The following is a 12,351-nucleotide window of genomic DNA, read 5'->3' as shown; positions in this document are numbered from 1 at the left end:
CTTAGTTCCTTAATAAGCATGTTTACAGTTGCTGCCTTCAGGGGCATCTATCTGTGCTCCCATCTAACATCTCTGCAACACTAAACTCCTTTCTTCCAATAATGGCCAAGTCTGAGGGCACGTAAACCCTTCTTGCCAGAAGCAAGTAAACTAGAAGGCATCAGAACTGCACCTCCCAAGAAATGTCCCTAATGTCCTAGTAAGAGTTCTACCCAGAAGTTGAAGGGTTACGCTGACCCTTTGGTATGTGTTGCTGTGGTTGGTATGGTATTGCATTTAGGGAAGCATCACTGTCTTTTTTCATTTTCTGTTTGCATTTCATGTACCTTTGACCCTCCTCCCTTACATCCATAGAAGCAACAACAGTGGTTCCATGTGGTCAACTAAACCCCTAAAACCCATTGATGATGTGCCTTGTTGGTTGCATGATGGTTTGTTTTTTGCCCACTAATGGTAAAAGAGAATTCACATATTTGAAAGTGTGGCTGCAGTTGTTGTTCCCAAGCTGCTGCCTGTGAAGGTAGACCAAACCATGGGTGTTTTTTCTCTGTCAATTATTACTCACTGGAATTGGATTGGCTGTCCAAGTGAGTTTATAGCACCCCACAGAGTAGACAGAAAGGGTAGAGAATCTTCTTTCTCTTACACATTTCTCAGACCTCTTTCTGAAGTGAAGGGTCAAATCTGTAAAGAAGTTTGGAGCAGCCACATTAAAAGATAAGGGCAAGGCATTCCAGGCAGGGGGTTGTCAACCCTGCTTGGATATGGATGTCTTTGCAGAGGATCCCTAGTCAAGCATTACTAACAGCACAATCCAAACTATCTACTCAGAAGTAAGTCCTGTTGAGTTCTATGGGGCTTAGTTCCTTAATAAGCATGTGCTCCCATCTAACATCTCTGCAACACTAAGCTCCTTTCTTCCAATAATGGCCTGGCCTGAGGGCACGTAAACCCTTCTTGCCAGAAGCAAGGAAGCTAGATTAAATGTTCCCTAAAGGTGTTGAACTGTGACCTGGGAGACCAGGGTTCAAATCCCCACACAGCCATGAAGCTCCCTGGGTGACCTTGGGCCAGTCACTGCCTCTTAGACTCAGAGGAAGGCAATAGTAAACCACCTCTGTCTGAATACTGCTTACCATGAAGACCCTATCTGGGACCAACTTGAAGGTAGTCCATTTCCATTTTGCATCACCCTAAGCTTGTGAGAAAGAATGACCTTGTCACTTCAGATGGACATAGGAACACCCTATTTTAGGTAAGATTTCTATTTTAATCTCCAGAGAATTTTTTTTGAATGGCATGCTCCAAGCAACTGTGGTTGATACAATGTATCATGCTTAATGATATCACTAGGGCCCGCCCCGTGACATCACTAGGGCCCGCCCCATGATGTCACTAGGGCACACCCTGTGACATCACTAGGGCACGCCCTGTGACATCACTAGGGCCCGCCCCATGACATCACTAGGGCCCGCCCCCATTTTCTCAGGTTTTTGGATGGCTCCGACCTGGCAACCCTACCACAGAGTGAAGACTTTAAATAAATAAATAAATAAATGATTCATTTCTTTACTGTTTGCGGCCCCCTCTGGATTACTTCACGGCCCCCTGGGAGTCCTAGCCCCCAGGTTGGGAACCACTGGCCTATATGATTTTTAAAATGGCTTCAGTTTTGTTCATTTGCAAAGAGGCTGCTTGAGACCCAATGGAAAAAGTACCTGAAAGAGTTAAGTCTGTCATATCAAATGAGAGGATGTTGCCAGTCATATGTACAGGATATGACCTTTGGCCATCCAATCAATGCAATCCCAAAAGTAATTATAAAAGTTTGGCCCTCAAGAGAGGAGCCTATTGTTCAAATCTTATCAAGCTAGCTAAAGGGTGAATGCCACCACCTGACTTCACAAAATAAAAGCCCATTACCCTGACCATATGACTCATAATAGGTATGGAAATTAAGGAAGGATATTTGCCTGATCCAATCAATTCTGTGTTCTCCATTGAGGCTTTTGTCCAGAAAGGTATAAAAATGTGGACTCTTAGAGCGATGTTCCAGGTTCTGGTTGCCTAGTTCCACTATGAAATCATTTGCTGAATTGCTGTTCTGGGCTCTGGGTCTTGGTCACCCACCCTGCTGAATGTCACTCTACCTGAAATCACCTGCTGAATCACTTAGCTAGCCAGAACCCAGGGGTCTGACTCTCCCCTGCTTTTCCTTCACTATCTGTGGACCCTCGCCTGCTGAAACAGGTTCTTTCTTGCTGAAGCTGCATCAAAAGCTCATTTCGGGGCTCCACTACTTTTCCTGTTTTGTTCTGGACGTTTGCAAAGCAGAGATCCAAGAAGCCATTTCAAGGCCTGCCTGCTGCCCTTGCTGGTTCCCTGGCTGATCCAGGAGTTTTAACGTGCTCTAGTTCTACTTCCAGATTGCCCATCAAGGCTGGGAAAGGTATATCTTGATATCTATCCTGTCTTCTGGAGGTCCTTTCCCTACAAATTGTAGCCTCCACATCTGCTTCCTCTGTCTATCTTTGACTGTGTGTGACTGTGTTTCAGAAGCCATATTCTAGTCCTCCCAGCCTGGCTGCACATGACTGAGGCCTGGTCTGCAAAGGAAGCCCAGAGAGAGATTGGGACTCTTATGCTTTCTTGCTCCTTGTGTGTGTGTTAATTTGGTTATGATTAGGTTTATTTAGCTAATTCCCTCATGCATATTGTTACTGAGCTATTCCTACTTTGATGCTTTGTGTCTATGCTCAATAAATATCCCCATGCTTAAGACCTGTGTGAGTGTAAGTTACTGGATAAATCTGCCAAGATGCATTATTGCCAATGTCTAAAGATCCTAATTCAGAAGACTTGCAGAATGTGTGAATGGGAAACAATTGTCTACAGAGGAGTCTTGCTAACAGATCAGGGACTGTCTTTGTTATACAGTCTACTGTAAGGAACAGAGTAGCATACCTGGTAGCTCCATGGAAAGATGTGGCAACAATATAAGCTCTAAGAAAACCTGGTAAGGTTCATTTGGGAGATAATTTAACAAGCCTGGGGTCCTGTATAAAAAAGGACTGGATTTTTCTAGCCTGGTGAATCAGACTGAAGTAAGATTTTGACAAGTGACTCAGAGATGTACATAACAGAAGCAGTAGTTAAAACAATTTCCCCACAAACTAGCTTAAGAAGTTATATGAAAGAAAGTTGCATAATGACCCCGCCTGACATGACCATTGAATTAAGCAACAATCCAGACACAGAGTTGGAGGCTGCAGAGGCACCAACTAGGTTTAGGACTCTGAGTCTGTTGCTGGAGATCAGGATGCCTGCAGTTGACTGATAGGAAGGAACCCACAGAAGAACCTCTTATGGAACCAAGCAGGGCCTATAGAGCCAGAGCCAGGGTCTTCATGGCCATCTTCCCCTGAGCTTAAGGGACCCAATGCCTCAACTGGTTGGGCAGCACAAGGGATGTACCAGGCATAAGGTCATAGAACACTGAAGTACCTGCCTTCAGGCCAGAGGGTTGGCCCTTTAAGGATCTCTCTGCAAAGGGGGTGGAGCCTGGGAGAGGTGAGGGGGTGGAGCCTGGGAGAGGTGAGGAGGCAGAGACTAAAAAAGGATGTTTGCTTTCAACCTCTGTTGGAGCAAGTTGCTTATTGCCTAAAATGCCTGAATCCTGATATATCTTGCCAAATGGGATATAGTGCTAGATCAAACCTGGACATCTTGTACAAAAGAAGGATTCTCAAAGCTTATTCTAAACTGAGGATGTGGAACCTTTTTTTAACCAAAGGGCCTCATTTCCTTCTGGGCAACCTTCCAAGGGTTACATGCCAGTGATGGGTGGGGCAGTGGCAAATAAATAAATAAACATGGGTGGAGCAACAAATGTACATTTTACCTTTGTATAATAGACTAGTTTCTACACACACACACACACACCTGTATACTCCAGTAGTTCCCAATCTGGAGGCCATGACCCCCAAGGGGGGCACGAAGTAATCCAAAGGGGGCTGTGAACAGTAAAGAAATGGTTTTTCTTTTAAGTCTTCACTACCTAGACACTGTCTGCTCCTCACTGCCACTGCAGATGACACCTCCCCCTTGCTCCAAACGAGAGGGGAGGACTTTGCTGAAGTGCCAGAGCGTTTTTCAGGCACACTGAGGGCAGGCGTCTGCCTATAAAACACGTGGCAGATGCCAAAGGAGGCTGAGGAAGGTGCTACCAGGAAGAAGAGGGCATTACTATTCCTGACTCCTGTCTTCTCCTCCTCCTCCTGTCTCCTTGCTGCTGAGTAGGCCCTTGTTCAGAATGAGAGGAGAGGGCTTTTGGTGGAGCAAAAGAAGCAAGGCTGCCAGGAAAGGCAGGAAAGGCAGCCTGCCTGCCTTTCTTGACTCCTGCTTTGCTGCTGCCTCCTTTTAAAAATTACTCTTATTTGCGAGGCTGCCCAGATCTCGCTAAGGAGCAGTGAGGAAGCTCAGGACTTGCTTGCCCCCCATCTCTGAGGCTGTGTGTGCCAGTGTCCCCCCTTTCTTCCACCTACACTCCATCCCCCCATCTCTCTCTTAAAGACGCTGCAGCAATTGAGGGTTTCCTCCCGCCGACGTGCCCCAATGCGTGCATGCCTGCAGATGCTTGCAGGAGGGGCAGGTGTGTTTGTGTGTGTGCTCCACTCTCATTCCCCAAGTGCATGCTAACCAAGTCATCAGTTCTGATGATCATCCCAAGACCTAAAAGCACTAACCCCCTTCCTCAATCTATCCATCCTTTTTTCGCAATCTAGCATCCCCAACACTACCACATTGCTGCTGCTGCTTGATGATGATGATGATTTTAAAAAAGCTCAGCAGGTTGGCTGAGGCTGGGGTCCACATACTGCAGCTGAAATGTATTTATTTATTTAATTATTATTGCATTTATATCCCACTGTTGGGTATGGAAATATTACTGACTTGATATAAAGTAGATATTGGTTTATTTCCCGATGACCTGACCCCAAACATTCCAGTGGCTCAGTGAATAAAAGCCTGATTGAACTGGAAATGTGCTCCCCTCCCATTTCCCTGTGCATATCTATACTCAATGTCTTATATGATGTTACCAACTGTATCACAAAAGAATGCCTATACTGCATTTACATAGTAGTAGTAGACCTTGACACGCATACTCTTACAAATGTAGAAGATATAACCTGAGTGTATTCTTAGTTGAATGATCCCACTTGTAACTGAACCTCCCCTGCTCCTATCTATCCTTTGTTCCTTTGACTCTGAGTGCTTATCTCAAGGTCATAGAAACTATGCAAGCCCATGTCTGAAAGAAAAACAAGATGTTCCTGGCTTTTGTTATCCTAAGCACCCCTTTTTCCATATCTTAGATATTACTATGTCTAACAATGTTTTCTATTCTTTATGACGTCTGCTCCCCATTTTTGTAACCATTGGGGAAACTATATAAATCTTAAATGTATCAATAAACGGTGTTCCCACTTCTGAAAGGCATCTTGCTGATAGGTTTTGGGACCCCTTTGCAAAGGTAATATTGTGTGTTATTTCCTGGTCTCTGGCAATAGATTCTTGCTCTCAACTCTGCACCTTCCCGGGTGGATATGAGCTGAGTAGACAGTGACGGCTTGCGTGTTGGGTTTGGACCTAACAATTGGGGGCTCGTCCGGGATCTCCTGTGCGAACTGTGTGCTGCCGGTGTGTTTCTCCCCTCTTGACAACAGGCGCCACGAGAGATATTCTCTCGGTTGTCGTGGGAGGTGAATCGGTTGACAGCACGTGGGTAAAGTAGCAGTTGAGAAATCTTTGCCAGATGCTATGGGGCAAAAAGGGAGCGTTCCGGTGGAGGACGGCCCTTTGGGAATAATGTGTAAATTGTGGGAGGAGAAAAAGTTGCCGGTGTTAAAGGACATGAAAAAGAAAATGATGATTGAGCTCTGCGCGGAGGTGTGGCCGCGGACAACTGCAGTTTCGGTCTCGGGCGAAAGGTGGCCGAGAGGTGGTTCCTTTGAAGCTGCTCTGTTATGGGGAGTTAGGAGGCAGATTGAGGTAAACCACCCAGATCAGATAGATTTCTGGCTCCTGTGGCAGACCGGAGCGCAGAAATGGAAAGGATTCACAGTAATGGCAGTGAGATCTCTGACCAGTGAGGACCCCCCTCCCAGTTATTTTGCTGATGATGAATCAGATAGAGGAATGATTTTAAGTCATTCTATTATTCCTTCTGCCCCGGTTCCACCTCACAACCCCGGAGGTGGAACTCCTCAACCGAGGCAGAAAAATTTCCCTCCTGACTCAGATGATGAGCTAGGAGAGAAGGAGAAAGAGGATGGGGCCTCAGGGGGAATCGTCACGCGCAAGCAAAAGGAAGAGGAAGAGAGAAAAAAGAAGGAGAAGGAACGGGAATTAGATTTACTTTTGACCACAGAGTTGCCTTTGATTGTATGCGACCAACCGTATCTGGATGCTGCTGGACAGGTCCAGCATACGGAGGTGGTCGAGCACAAGACTTGGCTGGAATGGAATCTTAAGGAGTGGAGTAAGTTAGCTGGCACTTTTGGATAACAACCAAGAAGAATAAGGGAATTGCTAAGCAGATTGTTTGAGAGCCACAATCCCACGTACGGGGATGTGGAGCATCTGCTTAGGAGAGTCTTAACTGGAGAAGAACGTAGTAGATTGTGGGCGCTGGAGGCTGCCTGGGCGGCTGAATGTTTGGTGCGAACAGCCTGGGCGACCAGAGCACAAGCGGCAGCGGCTTGGAGTGCGGGGGACTGGACGCAGCCCCGCTGCACTCAGTTGCAGGCCGATAGAGAGAGGATTTTGGGATATCTGAGACAAATGTCATAGAAGCCCCCCAACCAAGCTAAATTCATGGCCATTAAACAAGAAGCTAGCGAATCCCCAAGGCAATTTTGGACACGCCTGTTGCAGGGAGCGCGTAGCTTCACTAATTTAGATCCAGAAAAAGTACAAGATCATCCTACTTTGATCTCTTCATTTGTTCACCAGGCACAACCGCCTGTTCGTGATTATTTTCTTAATTACCAGCCAGGATGGGGCGGGGGAAGCTGTGACAGTGATCTTGGAGGTAGCGGATTTCATTTGGGATAAGGAGAAAGAGCAGAGCAAGAAAAAGGAGAAAAAAGAGGATTTTCAGATGTTGGCACTGGCAATTCGAGGCCAGCCGCCAGGTAGAGTTTTCTGAGGCAGAGAGAGAGGATTCCCGAGGGGACCTTGGGCAGGAGATCAAAGAGGAAGGGGGCAGTCGCGCCAGTCTTGGCAAGGAGATAGGGCTTGTTATCAATGTGGAGATTTTACCCATTTTAAACGAGATTGTCCATGGAGACTGGGAAACTCCGACCAATCTCCACAATATTCTAATACTTCATATTCAGATTTTTCAGGTGCGCCTGTGGATTTTCCTCCTCCGCCACCTCCAGCGCAGCAGCAGCAGGCGGCACAGCAGCAGGCGGCACAGCAGCAAATGCCGGCTGCGTGGGCGCAGTATAATCGCCAGCCGCCTGCTTCCCAATGACTAAGCGTGGAGGATGGCAATGCACATGTGTCGGGATTAATGAATCTTATGTCTTTAGCTGGTCTTTTTCTTTCTTTATCTTCCCCCACCTCGGAACCGCGACTCTCTCTTAATATACAGGGTACTGATATGTCTTTCCTGATTGATACAGGAGCCACCTACTCCCTGGTTAATATTGCCCTGCCGGAATGGCTGAGTAATGATGTAAAGTTAACCATGGGAGTGGATGGAAATCCTACTTCAATGTGTCTTACCTCTCCCCTGACTGTTACTTACAAAAACAGAACCTTTAATCATGTCTTTTTGTATTCTGCTTCTTGCCCTATTCCTTTGATGGGGCGCGATATGTTATGTAAACTTGAGGCCACTTTAACCTGCACTCCTGAAGGGGTGGGGTTATTAATGAATATGTTAGTATCATCTGATAGTCAAGTAAGAGAAAAAGTTAAAGGATACCAGTTGCCGGAAGATCTGGCTGGATTGCCAGTGGAACTTTGGGGTACGGAAGAAACCGATGTAGGATTACTTCGGTCAGCGCATCCGGTAAGAATACAATACAATATAAACTTTATTGCCAACTTAGCCATAAGCCATGTGCAAAGTACAGACAAACATTTTAAAAAGACATTTCATGAGTCAGATCATCTTGTATTGATTCTGTGTTGGCCGACATCCCTGACACAAAGGACTTTCTCAATTTTTGGGCCGCTAAAGCAAAATTAGCGGTAGCGGTAGTCACTAGGTTTGAGTTGTCGACTAGGAGAGCAATTATCATTTCTCTAACAGAAGAGGAGTTTAAAAAGTTTAAAATTGGGGATAAAAATTTATGTCTGGGGTCATCATAAAGTGTGCAATACAGTAAATAATGCACAATATCCTCAATGGCCTTACAGCCATAAATACAATGACGGTGGACAGCTGGAATACCGAGGAATCGCCCTTCTAGGTAGGCTGTGGGCATTACTTGAAAGCGAAGGGTTGAAAATGCTCTTCTAATGGGTGCTCTATCCAGAACTTCTAAATAATTTGACATGAAATGATTTAATTTGATATAAGGGTACCATCTTGAAAAGGGGGCCATCTCTATAGAAGCACGGTCCTGGGCAGCATCGTAATCAAAAATCTGTTTTCAAAGGGCAATGTTATTTAACTCTAATAAATTTGATGGAGAGAGGTCGTATTTAGACAGTATCATCTGCCATTCTGTAGCCTCATTTGCAGACTGCATTTGTTCTTGCCAACATTGTTTGGCAAGGATTGTATCGTCCATGTTGATGAGACGTAGCCTATATCTCAAGTAGGCTAGGTCAATGCGAGCTGCTATTGAGGGCAGTCCCAATTCTGCTCTGAGGTGGGCGGCTGGAATTCCCTGAGGGAGACCTAGTATTTGCCTCATAAAGGCATTTTGGATGGCTTCTAATTTAATTCTGGCAGTGGTTCCCCATAGTTCAACCCCATATAATATTTTAGGCAATATTTTTGTTTTCATTATTTTTAGCATTGGGGGAATTTGTTGTCCCCCATGAGTGAAAAAAAACTTTTTAGCTGAGCCCAGTGTTCTGGTACTAACAAGAGATGCTGCTTTAATTTGAGGGGTCCAAGAAAGACTATTGGACAAATGGATGCCAATATATTTGAAGACTGAAACTTGGTCTATTGGAACTCTATTTAGAGGCCAGCTGTTCTTTGCTTTCATAAATTTCGCGCAAATCATGATTTTAGATTTAGTTTGGTTAATTTTCAAATTCTGGGAGTCACAATATTCTTCCAATTTGCGGATCATACACCTAAGCCCGATTTTTGTTAAGGAGCATAGAACCACATCATCCGCATATAGGAGCGTGGCAATCTTTTTGTTTCCAATAGCAGGGGGGGGAAAGGATGGCAAAGATAGTGCTCCCACAATATTATTTATGAAGAAGTTGAATAGAAAGGTAGCCAATAGACAGCCTTGCTTGACACCCTTTTGGACTGGAATTTTAGTTGATGAGCCATTGTTCCCTTGTCGCACCCAGGCCACATTAGATTGGTAAAGGGCCCTAATCAGCCAATATACCCTTTTGTCTATGTTTGTTTTTGCCAGTTTTTGCCAGAGAAGCTCTCTGTCTACTGAATCAAAGGCCACAGAGAAGTCAACAAAAGCTAGATATAAGGATGGATAAACTTTAGCTCTTGTTTTTCCCATAAGATGGTATAGAGTATAAATCTGGTCTACTGAACTCCTATTGGGTCTGAAGCCCGCTTGTTCTTCACATATGATTGAGTTGGACTGGTCCCAATCCTTTAGCTTGTTTAGAAGCAATCAGCTATACAGCTTCGATGTTACGTTAAGGAGGCTTATGGGGCGGTAATTTGCTGGTTTAGTCGGATCACCTTTTTAAAAAATTGGGACCACTATACTAGTTAACCAGCCCTGCGGAATGCTGCCAGTGTTGTTTATGTAAGTAAAAAGTGCAGCAAGTAGAGGCGCCCACCATGAAGAATCTTGTAACATGAAATCTGGGGGTAACATACCTTCTCCGGGGCCTTTCCCTTTTTTCAGTGAGGATATAAGCTCACCGACTTCCTCGGAAGTTATTGGTGGCCAGAGCGGAAGATCGGCCAATTCCTTGGCTATCTCCACAGGGCTTGGGGGTAACAGACAGCCAAAAATCGTGGATAAATGGGCCACCCACTCTTCTTGTACTATAGGGGGGATGGATGTGTAAGTTGCTGGCTCTAAATTCCCCTTCAAGAGTCTCCAAAATTCTGACTCATTGTTTGCTAGGGCAGCTTTTGCAAGAGCTCTCCAGTTTGCTTGGTAGAAACGTTGTTTTTTAGTTTTGAGTAATGTTTTATAGGCTCTTCTTTGTGTTATTAGTTGATGGAAAGTGTTAGGGTTATTATTTCCTCGGTATAGTTTAATCAAATTAATAAGATGTTTCTTTGAAGTCCTACATTCTTTGTCGAACCAAGTTCTAGAATGTAGGGACGCTGGAACGACTGTTATGTCTGTCATCTGGGGGCTAAGTTCAGCTATTATAGATTCGTATGCTCTGAGGCAGTCCTGGGAGGTTGTTATAGCCATATGGCACAAAGTGGGGGAGGGGCTTGCTAGCAACATATTATGAGCCCTTATTCCTATCTCTTGTGACCACCTTAAACGTTTATATCTGGGCTGGGAATCAATATCCAAAATCTTTGTGGGGATCACATTACTATTGCGGGAGCTCATAAAGGTTAACTTTAAGGGGAGATGGTCGCTTTCTGGTCTCGAGAGTACTTCCAAATGCTTGGTCCTATTTATTAATAGTTGGGAGCCTATGAAGTAATCTACTAAGCTAGCCCCGGCTCTTGCTAAATATGTAAAATTACCTTTAGAGAGGTCCAAAGAGGATCCATTCAGGCAAGTCAACTGAAATTTTTGTATTAATTGATATAAAGCTTGCCCATATTTATTGATTGTGAGATCACTAGTAGATCTATTCAAAGGAGAAAAGCCCTCACCTAGTTCGCTAGAGTTGTCATCAGCCTTGGGGAAATTTGGTCCCATCCTGGCATTAAAATCGCCACCAAGAAGGAGTTCATAAAAGGGGTATCTGACTTGGAGCGATTCCATATAAGTTTCCAGTGAGATCCAAGGGGACTCTAGTTGAAAGGAATTTAACGGGGGAATATAGATGTTTAGACAAATAAAGGGCGGGAAGCCAGGGATCCTCAGACCCAAAGCTAAAGCGCAAACCAGGGCCTCTATGTTTAGCTCTATTACATGGCCAGTGAGGTGAATAGCGACCAAGATTGCCATACCACCTCTCCCTCAGCCTTTTAGAGCTGATTTTGTTGCAAGTTTCCACCATGATTTGAAGCCCTTCAGTCCAATAGAAGAGGTACCAAGAAAATAAGCCGACGTTCTCCAAAACTTAAAAAACAAAGAAAATCGAAAAACATCAAGAATCCCAAGCCGGCTCCAACAAAAAAAAATGAATTTTAATCCTTTATTTAAACTCCTGAATGATACATCTAAACAAAAGAAAGTAACCACAAGGACAAACACCTCGAACTCGAGTATATCGTCTTCCCCCATCCAAAACGAAGAAGCCCCAGCTATGACCGTCACCGAATCGACAGGAAATATTACTCACGTTCAAGGCTCCCATAAGCCTCACAAAAACTCCTCCCGTCAAGTCACTCTTGGCAACGCTCCAGACTGGAATTTACAATTGATAAGAAACAAGCTAGCGGTCACATTCCTCCTCGAGACTCAAGATCACTGGCCAACTTCTTCAACAAGACAGTTTTTTGAAAACTGTCTACTATTACATCTACCGGTTCTACAGCGGTAAGAATACAAGTAAAACCCTTTCTCCCCCCGCCACAAGTTGCACAGTACCCATTATCACTGGAAGCAAGAGAAGGCATAAGACCCATAATAGAAGGTTTTATAGAGAAGGGCATCATCCGGCCTCAAAGGACTCCATGTAACACACCTATTTTACCAATAAAGAAACCCCCAGATACCAGGGGATCCGATCTGCTGGAGATTCTGTCAAGATTTAAGGGCTGTGAACAGGTACGTGGTCCCCTTACATACAATCGTACCTGACCCAGTGACTATTATTAGCCAGATACCATGGAATGCCAAATGGTTTACTGTTATTGATCTGAAAAATGCTTTTTTTAGTATTCCTTTGCACTCAGACTCTCAGTTTCTTTTCGGTTTCGAATGGGACCAAAAGTCTTTCGTCTGGACCCGAATTCCACAGGGCTACTGCGATTCACCTGGAATTTTCAGTCAATGTCTGCGAGAAGATCTTGAGGGGTTTGTTCCA

Source organism: Rhineura floridana, chromosome 1 (genome assembly GCF_030035675.1).
Source record: "Rhineura floridana isolate rRhiFlo1 chromosome 1, rRhiFlo1.hap2, whole genome shotgun sequence".
Classification (NCBI taxonomy): domain Eukaryota; kingdom Metazoa; phylum Chordata; class Lepidosauria; order Squamata; family Rhineuridae; genus Rhineura; species Rhineura floridana.
The sequence above is the reverse complement of the archived record's forward strand: the minus strand, read 5'-3'. Positions refer to the sequence as shown.